Raw genomic sequence first — 20,545 nt, forward strand, 5'->3', positions numbered from 1 at the left:
CTCTCCAATCTAAAAATCATGTTCTATCATCTCTAACAAGTCTCCAGTTAATATCTTAAGCCATTCTTGAGAACACTCGCGGACAAAATTGCATTTTAAAATCAGAAAATTGTCCATAACTTGGCACTGGAACCGAATTAACCAAAAAACGGAATTTTATATAAAATTCATATAAAGACCTTTTATCCCTGAAAATTTCAAGGAAATTCATTGAATAGTTTTCGAGAAATCGCGTGCACAAAATTTTGTCTAAAAAAAAAAGAATAATAATAATAATAATAATAATAAGAAACAATAGAATCACTATAAGGTCTTCCGTGGAGACGGAAGACCTTAATAATAATAATAAGAAACAATAGAATCACTATAAGGTCTTCCGTGGAGACGGAAGACCTTAATAAGGAACTAGACTCTTGTTGCCATGGCAACAAAAAAGCCTTCCGTTCTTCTAAATCTGTAAGAATTTGCTTTTTTTTCTGTGTAAAAAACATACATATCATATTTACTGTGAAAGAAAAAAATAACTGGAAAAAAGTCCTTTCAGTACTTAAGGTACTTTGATTTTCATTATCAATCTTGTATAATACATTTGGCACCTATAAGAGATACACGTATATCATTAGCAATTTAAAAATAAATTGTTTGCAATCATTTCTAAGACAAACAAACAGACGAACGAACACCGTACTATCATAAACTTCACTGTGTGTATGTTTTGGCATAATTGTGATGGTGTTATAAAAAAATATAATGAATTAAGTTAGTATCACATTAAACGTAAAGTCACTGAGTTTTGTAAAGTTATAATATCAAGATTTGACAGCATACCTATAAGACAGATTATTCAATTACAGTAATTCTTCAGCAATCGATTGATTGATTGATTGATTATACGTATGTTGTTTAACGTCCCTCTCCAGAATTTTTCACTCACACGGAGACGCCACCACTCGCCGGTGGAGACTGCAAATTTTTGTCCTATACTTTGGCACTTATCGCAATTGAGCAATGGGCAATCTTTTTTATGCCAGCACCTTCTGCGACAAGGGACCTCGATTTATACGATCTCATCCAAAGGATCGGTCTCCACGTCCCACAATCGAAGTTCATAATTTTTTCACAAGTTTGTTGCATCAGATTTACTTAAAGATCATACTTCGAGATCATTTCGAACTCAGGCTACTTAATTGCCTACTTAATCAAAAAAGTGATTTTGATTGACAGGTCAACACACGTGCACTTCGTGTGATACTTTTTAAGCTGAAAAATATACAGGATGTGACCATGACTGACTATGAAATCAGAAAACATTTAATAAAGAATGGGTGTGACCGATATAGAACTAATTTTTGGTCTATGTAAATGAATAGGAGGATCGGGATTAAGAGGGAATCTCCCCCCCCTCTCTCTCTCTCTCTCTCAGACGTAAATTGTACATTTCATAATGACAAATCTACCATTATAAAATATGAAATTCTGTATACATGTAAATGGTAATTATATTCACATGTTCCAGATTTAAATCTAAAACGAATATATAATTCAAATGCCTAGCTGCACGAAAGTCTCCAAATATTAATCAAGACGGGGGGGGGGGGGAGAGAGAGAGAGAGAGAGGCTTCAACGGAATTAGATAGTTTTATGTTTTATGAATTATAAGGACCATTATTTCACGCAGAATCGCGCTTTCACATATTTTTTTTTTAACTCTTTGAGTAATTCACAAGAATCCAAGAATCGTCTTTTCACATCTTTTATAATTCCTTGGGTATATAGAGTATAGATCATGTGTCATGAATAATTTAACTTTTTATTAAATATACATGTAATAACCAAATCTAATCTATAGATTGATTTTCTTTCTTTTAAGTGGCAGATATCAATTTATTTATATAGGCTTTAAAACAGTACTGTATTACAATTTTCTATCGCTCAATTCCTTTTTGAGTGTATGTAATATTTTTTAATATCGAAAATAAAACTCGGAAATCGGGATTCAAATCATAGAGAATAATAAATCGTCTACATTATAGAAGGCTTATAACTATCGTATTCTGAACTTACTATACGAGATAGATAAAATTGCATGCCTGTCCATCACTATAAATGTATATTCAGTGCTTATAATATATTTACTTGAATTAGCTACCTAGCATATATTTTATTTATTTTTTTTAGATATATTCATGTGTAAATCAATTAACTGTCAATACAGACTTACATTACACTGGCAACTTTAAACTATACATGCACTGGAAGCGGTAACCAACGTACTCTTACATTTAGAAGAGTGAATATGGAACGTCTAAATATTTTGATATGGAGAGTGTATATGTCTCTGACGTCATCGATACTTTTTCCGCCTTTATCTCGAAAGTTCTATTCTCACTTACAAGTCAGAGTTATCTTTCTTTTCCCATTGTATACACACTAGGTAAATAGGGGAAATGAGGGTACCGAAAATCTGCAAAATGTGGAATCTGATTTCAAAACAAATTATATATTTAGTATTTGTAGAATAACCTCTGTTATACATAATAATATCTTGAAAAAATATTAAAAAACAAAAAAAGTTGAAAATTGACCAAACACAAGTTCACTTCCGGTTCGGACAAAAAGTACCAGAAACACACGAAAACAACTTCGAAACAAAGAGAATGTCATGATCTAATACCCCTGTAAATTTCACATCTTTACCTCAAACCGTTTCCGAGAAAACTTCCGGACAAAAGTCCATTTAAAAATTGGAAATTCGGCTGTAACTTCGGACCGGAAGTGAATTTTTCAAAAAACGGAATTTTATATAAACTTCATATATCAGCCTACTATCATGTGAAAAATTGTGAAAATCTATCCAACCATCTCTGAGTAATCGCGCTCACAAAATTTGGGAGGAATAATAATAATAATAATAACTAGATGAGATCTCGTTGCGAGCAACGAGTAGGTCTTCCGTCCGATTTTTCGATGAGATATTATTTTGACTATGATCTTTGTTAAAAGATAATAATATATAGACTTCCCTAATTAAATTTCATTCTTTTGATTTATATAACATTATCAAAGAGCTATAGATGACATGCTTTTGCTCCCTCTGAGCCCCTAGTTTCAGGGGTCAGCCCCTTTTTCTTAATATCAGTTGAAAGGTCTTGTGATTTTGAAAACGTTTTGTTCAAAAAATATTCAGAGATTTCCTTTCGTTTTGGAGATATGCTGAATGGAAATATTTAGGGGCCACCCCTCCAAGTCCTTAATGGGGCCGTTTGACAAAAATTGAAAGGGTGCATATTGTTTAGAACATTATTCTGACCATCTTTTGTTCAGCATTGTATATCAAAATATTCCCCCTTTTCGAGATATAAAGCGTCAAAGATTTAGCATTCTGGCCCCTTGTGACCCCTTATAACGTAACGTATGATCAGAATCTTATCATATATTGTTGTAAATCGTTAAGATAAACATCTTTGCTTCAGTAATGTATTACAGATTATTGATCGTTAAAGAGTTATAGATGAAAGACTTTTGGCCCCTCTAAGCCCCTATTTTGAAAGGTCAGCCTCCTCTTCTTGATATCAAATTAAAGGTCTTGTGATTTTGAAGACTTTTTGTTCAACAACTATTCAGAGATTTCTTTTCGTTGTGGAGATATGCTGAATGGAAATATTTAGGGGTCACCCCTCCAAGTCCTTAATGGGGCCGTTTGACAAAAAATTGAAAGGGTGCATATTGTTTAGAACATTATTCTGACCATCTTTTGTTCAGTATTACTTATCAAAATATTCCCCCTTTTCGAGATATAAAGCGTCAAAGATTTAGCATTCTGGCCCCTTTGTGACCCCTTATTACGTAACATATGATCAGAATCTTATCATATATTGTTGTAAATTGTTAAGATAAACATCTTTGCTTCAGTAATGTATAACAAAATATTGATCGTTAAAGAGTTATAGATGAAAGAATTTTGGCCCCTCTGAGCCCCTAACTTGAGGGGTCAGCCCCTTTTTCTTGATATCAAATGAAAGCACTTATCATTCTGCACAACTTTTGTTATATATGTTTTAACAAAATATTTACAGGTATAAAGATATGATAGAAAACTTGTCAAATTTTGCGAGATGCTTGTGAGCCTATTTTTGGAGCCCAGGCGAGCTTTGACGCCTTTTGCGCCGGGAAGATATAGACGCAAAAAAGCACATCTACAATCCTTTTTCTACCTTCACTGAAAATCTCAACTCAATATCTTGAGTCGTTTAGGAGTGATTGCCAGGACAAGCCGACCCTCTGAAAATCAGAAAATCGTCCATATCTCACGACCGGCAGTGACGTCATCGACGACGAAAATTTCCGACAAGGTTCAGATGAATATCTATCAGATGTGAAAGTTTGGTGAAAATCGACCGAGCCATTTCCGAGAACTCGCGTGCACAAAATCGGTTAGAAAAATAATAATAACTAGAAACTCATTGCGAGCAATGAGAGGTCTTCCGTCCGATTTTGAAAGTAAAAACGTATAAATTCAAGCTGAAAAGGTGATAAAAGAAATTCAGACACTCTGGAGATTTAACCCTGGTTGTCAGCGTGAAAATTCAAGGTGCTAATCATTAACCATTCACTTTATTGCATCACTTCCTGTCACGACCGGAAGTAATGGCGATACAAGATTTCCTCGCGATTCAAATAAACTGATGACTGACTATCAGTTCTGAAAGTTTTAGACTTCAGTCGTTTACTGTTGCCGAGCAATGTTGTGAGAACAAATTCTAATTCTGAGGACAGGTAAACACGCGACCGGAAGTGAATTTTATAAAAAATCTCTGACGTTTCTCTGTACATTTGCAGTATCTACAAAATGCATAAAAACATTTCAAGTACTTTATCGATGAGCAATATTTATGAGAAGGTTAAATATCGAAATAACGTAGTTTATCACCTAAAACCGGAAGTTGACGTTTTTGTTTTCAGTGCAATCTAACATGTTTCAAAACAGCGAAAGAGATGCAATAAAGTGATGCAAACTTTAATTTAAAAAAGAAAAATTAAAATTTTTGATTTCTTTGATCACTTCCTGTGACGACCGGAAGTTACGACGGACGCGTTTAACCAAAATGGTTTTGCCTACTCCTCAAGGTCTGCTACTCATAAAAATTTGGTGTTTTAATCTTTTACCTGTTTTTGAGATCTCGCTCAGACAATTTTTCATTTTGAGGACAGAAAAACACGCGACCGGAAGTGAATTTTTGAAAGATATTTAAGGTTACTCTAGACCTTTGCAGTCTGAATAACATATTTAAAATTCATTTCAAATACGTTATCTATAAAGAATATTTATAGGAAAGTAAAATACTCAAATTTTGTAGTTTTTCTCTTATAACCGGAAGTTGTCGTTTTTGTTTCCGGTGGGACCAACATCTTTCGAATCTGCGAAAAAGATGCAATAAAGTGATGCAATTTTAAATAAAAAAAGAAAAGTTGAAATTTTCGATTTCTTTGATCACTTCCTGTGACTACCGGAAGTGACGGCTGACGCTCTGAACCCAAGTGGTTTTGGCTACATCTTAAGGTCTGTTGTTCATATAAGTCTGGTGTCTTAATCTCTTACCGTTTCCGAGATCTTGCTCACACAACTTCTCATTTTGAGGACAGAAAAACACGCGACCGGAAGTGAATTTTTGAAAGATATTTGAGGTTACTCTAGACATTTGCTGTCTGAATAACATATTTAAAATTCATTTCAAATACTTTATGTACAAAAGATATTAATGGGAAAGAAAAATACTCAAATTATGTAGTTTTTCTCTTATAACCGGAAGTTGACGTATTTGTTTCCGGTGGGACCAACATATTTCAAAACTACAAAAGAGATGCAATAAAGTGATGTAAGAATTGATTTAAAAAAGGAAAGTTGAAATTTAACGATTTCTTTGATCACTTCCGTAAGCGACCGGAAGTGCCGACGACAGACGAAAAGGTGCCCTCTCCAATCTAAAAATCATGTTCTATCATCTCTAACAAGTCTCCAGTTAATATCTTAAGCCATTCTTGAGAACACTCGCGGACAAAATTGCATTTTAAAATCAGAAAATTGTCCATAACTTGGCACTGGAACCGAGTTTACCAAAAAACGGAATTTTATATAAAATTCATATAAGGACCTTTTATCCCTGAAAATTTCAAGGAAATTCATTGAATAGTTTTCGAGAAATTGCGTGCACAAAATTTTGTCTAAAAAAAAAAGAATAATAATAATAATAACTAGAAACTCGTTGCCATGGCAACAAGAAGGTCCTCCGTCCCTTCTCTGTCATCAGACGTCATAGGAGAATTCATTCCTCACTTATAACACACCATGTATTACCTTTATGCAATCCTTTTAACTCCTTCGTATAAAGAATATATTAAAATTTAAAAAATGTGAAAATATCCAAAATTCAAACAGCAATAAATACCAGACAACACTTTAAAATAAAATCGTAAATTTAAGGTAAAGAAAAATGATGAAAAATTTCAGACATTCTTGAGATTGAACCCGACTCGCCTGCGTGAGAGGCACGACGTTAATCACTATGCTATTGGGGACGCACGCTTTGAGAGGAAAAGTGACTAATATCTAGAATAAGGATTTATTAATGTTGAAATAAAGTATATATTTAGCATTCAGGTAAGACTTTCTAATATCCTTACTGAAATCATTAAAAAATATTGAAAAGAAAAAAAATTGAAAACCGATTCTCGAAATTGGCTTCAGATGGTGACCGGAAGCATCGACGATGCATTAAAAATTAACTAAATATTTACAAGTCATCGTCTAAGATCTTTGATATGTCTTACATTCACATCTTTAGCCGTTCTGGAGGAGTTTGGAAGACAAAAGTCCATTTTAAAATCAGGAAATTGTCCATATCTTGGAACAGGAAGTAAATTTTCCAAAATTTCTTCGTGATAAACAAATTTATCATTGTCCATTACCTTTGAAAATTTCACTGAAATCCACTTTTCGAGAAATCGCCTACACAAATATGTGGGAATAAAAAGAATAATAAAGAGATAAATTGATTTTAAATCAAATTATTTATTTTTTTTTCAAATGAAAGTCTCTATTATCAATACTAATATCATAAAAAAATTGGAAAAAAAAGTGTGAAAAAATTGACTTTTGAAGTTTGCTTCCGGCGGCGACCGGAAGTAATGACGATACCAAATAAAATAAAGTTGCAGATCTTCTACTCATGCTCTATCATCTTTGACATGTCTCAAGTTCATATCTTTAGCCATTTTGGAGGAGTTGCGAAAACAAAAATCCTTTTTAAAATCAGGAAATTGTCTATAACCTGGAACCTGAACGGAATTTTCCAAATTTTCTTTGTAATGAACAAAGTTCATATCATTGCCCATTAACTCTTAAAGTTTCATTTAAATCCAAAAAAAAAAAATACTGTTTGAGAAATCGCTTGCACGAATTTTTTTTTTTTTTTTTTTTTGGGGGGGGGGGGGGATAATACCTGGAATATGGATAAACTAAGTTTAAACCAAATTATATATATAGATTTCAAATGAAAGTCTCTATTATCCCTACTAATATCATTAAAAGAATTGGAATAAAAGTTGGAAAAATTGACTTTTGAAATTCGCTTCCGGTGGCGACCGGAAGTTATGACGATGCCAAGGAAAAAAGACTTTGAAATCTCCATCTCATGCTCTATTATCTTTGACATGTCTCCAGTTCATTTCTTTAGCTGTTCTGTAGGAGTTGTGAAATCAAAAATCCATTTTAAAATCAGGAAATTGGCCATAACATGGAACTGGAAGGGAATTTTCCAAATTTTCTTTGTGATCAACAAAGATAATTCCATTGCCCATTACCTCTTAAAGTTTCACTGAAATCCAATAAATACTGTTTGAGAAATCGCCTGCACAATTTTTTTTTGGGGGGGAGGGGGAGGTAATAACTGGAATATGGATAAATTAATTTTAAACCAAATGATATATTTAGTTTTCAAATGAAAGTCTCTATTATCCCTACTAATATCATTAAAAGAATTGGAAAAACCAAAAAGTAAGAAAAATTGACTTTTGAAATTCGCTTTCGGTGGCGACCGGAAGTAATGACGACACCAAATAAAATAAAGTTGCAGATCTTCTACTCATGCTTTATCATCTTTGACATGTCTCCAGTTCATATCTTTAGCCGTGCTGGAGGAGATGCGAAGACAACAATCCATTTTAAAATCAGAAAATTGGGCATTTAATGGAACCGGAAGCGAATTTTCCAAATTTTCTTTGTGATGAACAAAGTTCATATCATTGTCCATTACCTCTCAAAGATTCACTGAAATCCAATAAATACTGTTTGAGAAATCGCCTGCACAAATTTGGGGGGAGCCGAATATAATTAATGAAATATGGATAAATTAATTTCAAACCAAATTATATATTTAGTTTTTAAATGAAAATCTCTAATATCCCTACTAATATCATGAAGAAAATTGGAAAAACCAAAAAGTTGGAAAAATTGACTTTTGAAATTCGCTTCCGGCGGCGACCGGAAGTAATGACGACGCCAAAAAAAATAACGTTGCAGATCTACAACTCATGCTCTATCATCTTTGACATGTCTCCAGTTTATACTTTTAGCCGTTCTTAAGGAGATGCGAAGACAAAAATCCATTTTAAAATCAGGAAATTGGGCATAACTTTGAACCGGAAGGGAATTTTCCAAATTTTCTTTGTGATGAACAAAGTTCATATCATTGTCCATTATCCCTGAAAAATTCACTGAAATCCAGTGAATAGTGTTTGAGAAATCGCGTGCACAAATTTTTGGAAAAAAAAGAATAATAATAATTATAAGAAACAATAGAATCACTATAAGGTCTTCCGTGAAGACGGAAGACCTTAATAATAATAATAAGAAACAATAGAATCACTATAAGGTCTTCCGTGGAGACGGAAGACCTTAATAATAGGGAAAAAGAAACCGAACGAAAACAATAAGGTCTTCCGTTGGAGACGGAAGACCTTAATAAAAAGAAACAATACAATCACTATAAGTCTTCCGTTGTGAACGGAAGACTTAACAATAGAATCACTATAAGGTCTTCCGTGGAGACGAAAGACCTTAATAACATTGTCAAACAAATTTATGCTATTGGAACAATTGTTAGCAAAAGAAATTTCACATCTTTTATTGAGTAGGTATTGGGCCATACTGTGTGATGTAAAGGCAAAGTATATTTGCGAACCTCATGACGCAATGTTTTAGACGTTACGATGTTTAAAACTAAATCACATGGAATGAAATCTCACACATAAACAAAATAAATATTTTTACATATATTAATGTGTTCATTTTAATTTTTTTGAAAAAAAAGTATAACAAAGATTGACATGGTCCGCAAACTTTCCGAACAACTATCGTACGTCTTCATTCCGAAATTGATACAGTACCCCCCCCCCCCCCCAGGTCGCCTTCGTAGCGAAGTGGCTAGAGTGTTTAATCTAGAGTTGCGTAGTAAGGAGGTGATCTTTATGTCGCGGGTTCGAATCTCACTGCGGGACGTGGAGGCCGATCCTTCGAATGAGACCGTATAAACCGAGGTCCCGTGTCGCAGTAGCTGGTAGCACGAAAAAGATCCCATACTGCTCAATGGCCATAAGTGCCGAGTAAAAAATTAAAATTTGCCCCCCCCCCCCTCCGGCAAGTGATGGTGTCTCTATATGAGTGTAAAATTCTCGAAAGGGACGTTAGACAAACAAACAAACAATATTTCCCCCAGTATAATCTTAACACTTCTTGAAATCATCAAAACTTTATTTTAAAAAATCTCAGTATCTTATTTTGTTGAACTACTTTGTGATACTTCTTCTTTGCTTACACAATAAATAAAAAAACATACAGCTGCACGTGTATATGTTACCATTTCAGTTTAATATTACACTTTCTGCTACTGAAGAACGAATGTCAAATCGTTTTCTGTTAAATCCATATCGTCTATTCCAAAAGTACCGTACTACTATTTTTCTTAATTTCTATTGCCTTCCATTTTTTAAAAAAAACATTATGGTTTAGATTTAAAATTTGAAAAAATAACATCTTACGCTTTCATTTATCGTAAACTATTAGCATAACTTCCATAATTCCCCCGTAGGAATCTTTAAACAACAAATATTACTCTATACGTTGGTATTTTGAATTATTTTTTGGCGAAATTTGTGCATCTAGTATGTCATGCTTCATTTCAACTTCCAAATATCAGTAAACATATTCAAACTTTAATATACCCCTACACTTATCTTCTTATTCTATATACATGCCACGTTTTAGGTACTTGGAAGGATGACACCATACGTGTTTATCAAATAGTAGAATTAAAATGAAAAGTATTGACTATTATGTGAAGATGTCGATGGCATATTGACAGATAACGGAATAAGACGCAAATACCACTATAATTCTATGTTATTGATTTGGCATTTGTTTATGAATAAGGTATGCTGAATTATTTCATCAATTATAAAATAATTTCTTTTAATGTAAACAAGCAGCAGTGCATAAAACATTTCGTTCAGCATTTTCTCTATCCATTCTTTACAATATCATAGAAGCAAATATAAGAAATAAAGAAAGTTATTCAATGGTTCTTGGGTTATGAAAAGCAATTGGTCAGCGGGCATATTTTCCATGATGCGTTAGTGTGTCTCCTGGAATATACCAGACGAGAAGAGCAATTGCTATTCATACCTCAGTGGTCACTTTTATAACACTGTAAGGTTCTAATCCATACCAGCGTTTTAAAGCCATTGTTTCTAATTATTTGACCTATATTTCTTCAAAAGTAATAAATTATGGGAGGGATTTTGATTGTTTCTTTAACATCCCATCGAGAAATGTTCAATCATGATCATTTTGAGACCCCGCCACTTGCCGGTAGAGGGCTGAAAATTTAGAACTGTACTAGACACGTGCAGCCTTTGAGCAGTGAGGAGTCTTTTTTTCGTGCCACCATCTGCTGCAACACAAGGCCTCGGTTTATATGGTCTCATCAGAAAGTCTGGTTTCCACGTCCAGCAGTGAATTTCGAACCTGCGACCAAAGGATCAACTACTTTCTCCGGGACTCTAAATCAAACGCTTCAACAACTGCCCCACGCAGGCGACAATGATGGGATTGAATTGTTACTTGATAAACATAAACATTCTTGACGGGCTTTTTAAAAATATTTTGATACTGATAATTTTTAGTTTTTGTTTCTGATCTTTATATTATGTTGTATAAATGTCCACCTTATTTTTTGTATTATTTTCTTCTTTTTGTTTCAGGGGATCTAGTACAATTTTACAATTTCTTTAGTTTATAAGAGAAAAGATTTAAAGGAATTGTAGGATTTAAACTAATATGAAAAAATACATCCCCAATTAGAATTAGGGTATTCAGTTAATGATTTTGATCAGATTTATATTATTTTCAGAAGTTCCTGATATTTCCAAACGTTGCGTGTCCTTTGATTTAAATCTGACATCTAAGGCCAAATTCAAGGAGGAATTACTTTTAACAACCAAATTAACACAGCTGGAACAGAGAAGTTTCTGGGTGAAAATACAGTTAGGGAATCCTTGTCACTGGTACTGAGCATTTCAAAAGATATTGAAAGAACTATATCAGTTAGGAAATTCCTGTCTAGGTTTCAGTTTGTTTATCTCTGGATATTTTCGATATTCCTTGTAAACAGTCAACATCTTAGTACCATTTTCCGTGATTCAGAACAGTCATAAAATCTAACAGCATGTGGTGGAGTATCCACTTATTGCTTATTTCAGGAATTTTATAACGTCCTTGTCCTTTTGCTCAATAGAAGTGTTTCTGGATGTCTGTTAAGTGTCTTGTGACTTCCCTCTTAAAATGAGAATTTTCTAATTTGAACCATTTTCCAATTACGTCTTGAAATAAAATCACTATGTATTTTTTAAGGAGGGTTTAACTCGAGTGCAGTCACTTAATTTATATAATCCAGAGCATAGTCTCAGAAGATACATTTATAATTACGTTTTTCTTGAATAAAAAAAACTCCCTTTTGCCAGTTAGAGGATATACATGTGGACTGGATGGTTTGGAAAACTGAGAAAGTTTTGTTTAATCTTTCTCATCATTGTTATTCCCAATTCGATCTGCACTGAAACAGGCGACACCTGTTTTTGTTTCAGTTAATGCACACTATAACAAGCATTATGGAATGAATCGAGTATTACACAATAAACTTTTCTGCACAAAATTTATACAATTCTGCAGATAAATCATCGTTTCGTGGAGTCTCATTTTATTCTATATATTTTACAACTTTCGTACACTCGTCTAGTGAAAGCTTTCCATTACAAGTTCTACTTAAGTTTATCATAAGTTTTACATGCATTCATGAATTCTTTTTTTATTGTCTATCTAAACAGGATTAAAATTTTATTTACACTATGTTGCATAAAGATCTGATTTAGTAAGCACATGCTAATAGTCTATGACTCCCCTATGTGTACCAGAATTTATTTAAAGTCCCGATATTTTTCTTTACTGTTCTGTTTTTTTTTTTAAATAATATTTCCAAAACAAGTATATTTTTGTCAGTAACTGAGCCCTATGTGACTTTTCACAATAAAGGTAAGTTTATTTTTCTGGATTAGTTATCATCTTGTTTTGATGCGACTTTATTTTATTTACCTTTTTATTTCTGATTTGAGTTATCATTAATGTATTTTCACTGCATCCACCTATCTTATCAGTTATGTTTGTTCGATAACTATTATAGTCTGTCCCACGGTACCAAGGACCTCACTTTTCGCCTCATATCTCAAAATGTATAAATACCTTGGCTTTCAAACTAGGTTCGATCGATAGATCATTTTTTTCCCAAACTTCCTCCATTTATCCGAACCCTCGAGTTCAACCGGTGTATTGACACGGCGGCAAATTCAAAGTCTACGGGGATTCAACATTACCAAAATGGCCACCACTTCGGAAGGGGATCCATCATTATTCGTGATTTTCCGTACATCGCCGTCAGTGACATAATGACGTAACTCACGTTCGGGAATGCTCTCTGCTTATCGATGTACGGAACGCAATACAGCCCGAGACTTTCCAAGTGCCCAATAAACACAGATTTTTCAACGAAAAAATTGCAAAACAGCGTCTTCGACGAATCCGAGAACAAATGTTTAACACTACTAAGAAAAGAGGTAAGATTCAACTCATGTCTTCTTCAGAAGTCATAACTGACAAAAGTAATCAGTAATGGAAAGAACGATCGAGGCTACAATTAACAAAATTCAACCAAGTGACATCATTGCTTTACCAACACAGTAATCTGTAAGCGAGTATGTTCTAATAATTTAGATTTATATTAATTACAACTTTACCTTTGCCTCGCAAATAAATCCAACACACTAGACAGTTTACTGTAGTTTGTTGTAAACACGGTTAAAAAGTTTGTTAAACATCACTTGTAACACGAATTCACTTACTGGCTTTGGTACATTTATAACTCTTAAGCAGTGCACATACAAATCCACGTTTATATATTTTGAATCACTGTGCAAAACAAGATCTAGGCCTACATGTTGTCTGCATCAAACTACGTCATCAATGGATTTTAACCTTGCCCTTGGAAAACTTCCTGTATGGGCATTAGGTAAACGCAGGCCCTGGGACTTCAAACAATTATGTATTTTTAATAATTTTTTCATATATGTAGCAGTTCTAATGCCAAACATAAAATACAAAGATAGTAATCACACAACCCCAAGAACATGAATGGAATATATTTTTTTTATATTTATTATGTTTATTTGTATACTTTATTTTTCTTTATATAAAAACTTTTGTTTAATGTGAAAAAATTCTACATTTGCAAGAAACATGAGAAATATAAATCAAAGCCTTCTGATTATTTTTTTAAATAATAATAACAATGAAAAGTAAAATAAAAACAATAGATAAAACTAGATTAAGCATTATTTTTTTTTTTATTTTGAAACATTAATTTAATTATTAGGAAAGAGAACATGAAGACATATCAGACAGACAAGAGCATGCAAACATGTACATTGTATTAAATTAATTCAACCTTAGGTAGCTGCAGAAATGTGTATGTAGCTTACTAATACATTTTTTAGGGGAATTTGTCTACAGTTATCTGTGAAATCATTTTTAAATTATGGGGTCAGGCCCTTGGGAAGCAATTTAAGTGTGTGTGTGTTTGGGGGGGGGGGGACCAAACATTTTCAGTTCAAGCTTGACAAGCCAGAAAAAAAGAAGTCATCATACGTGTTCGTATTAATAATATTAATTAGTCAAACTTTGTTGTCAAACCTCGTTATCCTACGATGGGACTGATAAAAAATCTGAGATATCCATTGGCAAGTATTCAAGATATCAAGAGTAAAATACTTCAAGAATATTAAAGTAGTTGGGACTTCCAAATCACTTTGACATATCCATGGATATTTGAGACATATCAGTGTTCAAGACACCAAGTATCATAATTTACAACTTCAGCTTTGCAAATCAAATTCATACTGTGAAAATTGTTATAAAACTTGAATAAAAAGTTGTAAAAATATCAAATCTCAAAATGCTTAAATCTTAAATTAGTGAAATAACAGGGTAAAACCACTCAACATAACTATGTTAATTGTAATTTTGTTTGAACTGTTTTCAGCATTTTAAGTTAATTTGAAAAATATTCCAAGCGGTAAATGAGTTGCCTATCCTATATTTATTAAGATTATCTTATAGATATTCATGAGACTGAAGAAGAAATGCTCAGTGCTGCTGGTATCCATGGTTTGAATGTCAATTGGTACAAAAGAAGTCATGACTCGTATTGGACGTAATAAACATGAAGCCGAGGAGAGAAACAACATCTATGAATGGATTAGAAAGTGAGTATTTTTCTTTCCATATCACTAACACTTTGTGTCTGGCTCATCAAGTGATCATTACTGGGCAAACTACCTGGTAATCTTTGGTTTAGACTAGTCTTTGGGCCTGAAAAAGATGACAATAATACACATATTAACATACCAAATAACATGAAGATTCTCTGTAAAGTGAAATTAAGGAATAATGAAAATTCAGGTGATTTCATTTATATATGTATCATAATATCGTGAATTCTTTCTGTACATATGAAAAATACATGATGATTTTTTAATTTCAGATACAGGGGCCAAGTATACACTTCAGACAGAAAAAAGACATTTTCTTTTATATTCATATACATGTTTATATACTTACTGCCCAGACCATCCAGAAGAATGTCCTGAAACTTGTTCATGTATGTTTCATCTAGATAAACTCCAAACACTTTATTCTGAAAATTTGAGTGGATTGTCCTCTACATGCATGTGTGCCTTCTCATCTTGATGTCTGCTCATCACAACAATGTATTCCAATTAATTAATACCTTCAAAATATTTTTTTATAGTTAATAAAGACATAACAATGTAAATGTTGCTTCTTTATTACAATTAATTAATCAATAATTAGTCCTTCAAATGGTGTTGAATAACATGAATAAACTGGAAAAGGGACACAAACCAGATCAGTGATGTGCCCATTTACAATTTAAATGATCTCTGCTTTTTGACCTTTATTATTTTAGTGTTTTGACCTTGACCTTTTATTCATTGTGCTAGAATACTGTTCATACTTAAGAACCCTCTATACATTGCACACTAAAGAGTTCCAATTCCATGGTATTTTTTGCATTTAAAGTGATCTGTCCTTAGATCTAAAATGAAATAAATTGAAATCTAAATTTGTTATTCAATTTGTAATCAATTAAAAAATTCTAAACATTTCATTTGGTCTAGTTGAATTAAATGACCGCCTTATTTGCATGAATTTTTGCCATTCAAGTAAGCAACGGTGTTTTCAGTTCACCAACAATTCATTGTCTTTGAATATTTTTCCTGGGGATAAATGGCAGGTACCCTATGTTGAAAATTAAATACTATTATAATTACTAGATAAACTCCATATTTATATCTTTATATGATATAATTTTCTCAGAGCCTAAAAAACATTTTTCATTGGTGTATAGAGGGTCCTTAAATTACATGATCAGATGTATTAATTTTGCTTATGTATGGATTTTTTGCTTGATTTTCTTTTTGCGGTGTTTGAACAAAATGGGTCTACTATGGGGGATGTAAATAATAAAACTAATAACTTTAAAGAAACATCTACATGTAAAAGAAATTATGAAAGATGATTTTTTTTTTAAAGATACTTAGTGTTTTAGTAAATAGAAGTCTCAAGGGTTGTATGTCGGGTAAACTTAGAACATATTTCGACAATAAAAAATGTCTTGAAATAAAAAAACTTATTTTTTTGAAAAGTTTAAAACTAGAAAATTATTATACAGTAAATTGAACATAATTACAGAATCGAAAGTGAATTATATAAAAAACTGTAAACACAGACTGAAAGACAAAAAAATCACGAGAGAATTTGTATAATGTGAGACATGAATTGTGTTAAAGATTCATTCACTGACTGATTGTCCTTTATTTAAAAGTTACAGAATATTTTGAGGATATTAGACATTATAATAATAACAATGTTTATCAAATAGTGGAAAAAAATTCTTTGGATTATGTCAAATAAAGATAGATAAATAAATGCATTGTTTATTTAGGTGGGAAATTTTTTTACTCAACATTTTTAAAATGAGAAACACTGCATTAAGTGCATTTAATGTGTAACCTTAAGCCCCCCCCCCCCCCCCCCCCAACAACAAAATATTAAAAAATGCATAACAGTAGGTGTAAGTCAGATACCGGTAATGTGAATCTCCGATATATGTAATTAATGTTACATGTACAAATTTAGCATTAGCATGTCTGTAATGCAATATAATGCAAATAATCCATATATGGTATTTACCATATGCACTTGTGCCTAGAAGTGAAATATAACATCCTTTGATTTTCATGCAATTTTATCAATGCAAGTATTTTAGTGGATAAATTATGTTGATTTTTAATCTTGGGCAAAGTATGCAGTAGATATGTTAACTCTTAAAATATAGTAAAATCTGGACTGCATCGATCAACTTGTAACATTTATTTATATAATTTACACCTACTACCTAGCAATATCCCATAGCACTGTTCGATAAAACACAGAAGACCCTTATAACTCGATCTGTCCTGTAATTAAAACTAAAAAGTTCAGAAAAAAATCTTGAGTGTCAAAAATATTTGTTATATATAAAAAACTGTAAAGTGATTCGTCAAGGTGCTGACATCACATAAATGTAAAATTTTGCTTTTTATGGATCAGCCAAATGCATGAAGTGTTCAAAGTGAAAGTAGATCGACCTACATGATCATGCATTTAAATGAATAAATAAAAAACTACCAGCTTGTAATAAAAAAAAGTCATTGTCATTATAATTAAAAGGTGTATTTCTACACTTTCTTTTTTTTTTCTTCTTATAGTTTTATGATTTGAAATAAGTTGATAAAAATGTCAGTTTTCTTTTTGTTTCAAATTGTTTTTTTCTTTGACATGTACATGTAACATGTTATGGGGCACTTTAGCGAACATTCTGACTTATTCTTAGCATTTGAAACAGTTCTTTCTTGGGTGTATATATGGTATAAAATAAAGAAATGGACGACAACTTACTATCTTGCTACATTTTCAACAAATGAAGCTGTAAATAACACATTCTTGCACCAGACCATGTCAACATCCGTTTCTAGAGGAAATGCGTGACCTCAATATCCACAACTTGTACTGCATTGAATTCGGATTATTTTCTCTTATTTCATGAGAAAACTCGTCAAAATATATTTGAATGCAAAAACATACTTATATTATTTACCAAATCACACTGAATTACTTTCGTTGGATTTTTAGGATTTTTTTTAATTTTAATTTGGAAAGAACGACTACTCCCTCAATAAACTGGTTTCCTGCCCCGTAATCTCGACGCTAATGGACGAGTTTACCATGTTAAATCCCCGTAGACTTTGAATTTGCCGCCGTGTCAATACACTGGTTGAACTCGAGGGTTCGGATAAATGGAGGAAGTTTGGAAAAAAAATGATCTATCGATCGAACCTAATCTGAAGATCAAGGTATTTATACATTTTGAGATATGAGGCGAAAAGTGAGGTCCTTGGTACCGTGGGACAGACTATAAATATCTGCATAAATCTACAATTCGAATTCATTTCACTTCATGCAATGCTTTATTAATATCGTTTGAACTGATAAACCCTTTATTGGATATTTACAATTAAGATAATCACAATAACGTCTAATTGCTTTAATGAATATGTATCATAATCATGGATGTCTATAAGTATATGTCATTCATTAGATGATTTAATTCTTATACACCAAACATTGTTTTTGTATATATATACTATGCTTTCAAACACCCAGAAAATACCTGCGAGAATGAACATAAGGAGATAGGAATGTTCTTGTTATTTGTCATTAGAATATCAATGTTCCGTATTTTAATGATGAGAATTAACGAAGACTTATTAAATTTTAGAAAGGAGGAAATTTTCATCGAGTTTTCATTAGATTGTTTAAAAAATATTTCCTTGCATTTAACTTGACATTTCAATAGAAATTCACTAACATTTTCTGTAGCAAAATATTTGAATGTGAAAGTTATAGAACGATCAATCATTCCATAAGAAGTAGAATGCAACAAAATTACCTTAGACAAAAATCTTTTATTCGTGTCCGTTCATTTTGTGTTTTAATTATTACTAATTATCACTAGCAGAGAAATTACTAAACATCTTTTATCGCTAAGATTAATATTTTATTATGAACTACTAGTATTTCAGACAAAAGGATGTGCAATTGTCCCATTCTTTAAGTATTCCTGGGTGAATATAATGTTGTTTAGATACCTTTATTTTACTCAGCATAACGAGAAATCAAATTTATTTAAATGGGATACATATATATATTCCTGAAAATCATATGCACATGTAATTTGTGATTTTCAAATCATTAATTTATTTCCACGTATATTCCTTTGTATGAAGAATTTTTATAAAATATGAAGATCAAGCTCAAAAGTCCATTAGAACAATACACATTTGGTACAGAGCAGACACGGACCTCTAAAAACATCGGATGGGGTGCCATGGATCAATTGACATGGTGGCTGTCTGTCCTTCGTGTCCTTGGGAACATTTTTGTCGTATTTAAATAATTGCCTGTGTTTAAAGGACGAGTGAGACCAACGAATTATTTCCAAAATTAAGTATTTAAGATACCACGGAGTCAGATGCATTTGTTTTCATATTTGGATATTTAACTTGAAAAAGATATTAATGGTAACAAGTTTTATGGTCAATATAATGAGCTTGTCAGCAAATACATCATTAAAGCTATATATGGCGTATCTGAGCTAAAAAATAAAAATACGAGATTGAGTGTAATATTTGTTATTTACGTTCAAATTAGAACTTTCACAGATTTTGAACTTGAATAACTCCACGTTTCTATAGTTAAATTGACTTTAAACTGTGTCTGATATTTATCTACGGAGTCGGTAAATAAATCGGATATTGTTTTAAATTTCTAATATCTATAAAACGCGATTGATTTAAATTGTGTAATTTACAGGAAAGTCCTATCTTTATATAAAGTAATAAAACAAAAGAAAGATCTTTTTTTAATTTGAATTAGTCTGAAATTATCAAAAATACGCCATATATGACTTTAAGTCAAATACTGACTGAAAATTTTCATACTAATTGTTAAGCCATTCTTTACAAACTGAAACGTCTACGGATTTTTCCAGGTTTTTTTTTCCCCTATCATGACAAGGAGCACAGGGCGGATGTAACCGATCGACAGGGGATGTTCAGTCCTCCATAGCTCCTGCACCAGACGACCATTTCCTTAACATTCGTAGCTCTTAAACGTAGACGTAAATGTGTATATAGATAGAAAGAATGAAGTCGTCCAGTTTATCATGAAGTTTAGTTATTAGTAATATTTAGAGTACGAGTTTCCTACTGTATCGGAGATACAGGGCGGGGCTTAAGGCGAGAGCGATAGCTCGAGCCGCGCCCCGCCCTGTATCTCTGATACAGTGGGAAACGAGTATTCTAAATGACTTGTGACATGACCTTTCTTATGACCTCACTAATTTACATGCATGTATGGGTACATATCTGTCAGCCAATCAGATGATTTTACAAAAAGTTGATACCCCATTTTTAGCAGTCGCAACTGAAATGCCGAGTGAGGTGGAGGTGCAGGTATCTATTTAAATAATTTTAATTATGAAACGTGGTATATAATGTGCTTCCCAAATTTTAATTTAGATTTGATTGCATAGGTTTTTTTTCTCCTGTTTTTAGCTCTTGCGAACATTTTTTTTATTTAAGCTAGCATCGTGCAAAACATTCTGATACATACATAAGAAACATGTGGGAATGTAATTGAAGCAAAAATGGTAAGGGGATTATATTCTGAGAGAAGTATCAGACAATGTCATCAGACGGTTGT

General features: G+C 32.5%; 1 long non-coding RNA gene across 1 annotated transcript; it reads right to left on the reverse strand.

Annotated features, from left to right (window-relative positions):
• Positions 1-14,705: 14,705 nt before the first annotated feature.
• On the reverse strand, positions 14,706-17,730 carry LOC133173396 (uncharacterized). The gene is made up of 3 exons (XR_009719040.1): positions 17,681-17,730; positions 15,281-15,449; positions 14,706-15,031 (listed from the first exon to the last, which is right to left on the reverse strand). It is a non-coding gene; the product is annotated as an uncharacterized LOC133173396 (long non-coding RNA).
• Between the last annotated feature and the right edge of the window lie 2,815 nt (positions 17,731-20,545).

This window comes from Saccostrea echinata, unplaced genomic scaffold (genome assembly GCF_033153115.1).
Source record: "Saccostrea echinata isolate AGI-Se365-2 ecotype Australia unplaced genomic scaffold, CSIRO_AGI_Sech_v1 ptg000056l, whole genome shotgun sequence".
Lineage (NCBI taxonomy): Eukaryota > Metazoa > Mollusca > Bivalvia > Ostreida > Ostreidae > Saccostrea > Saccostrea echinata.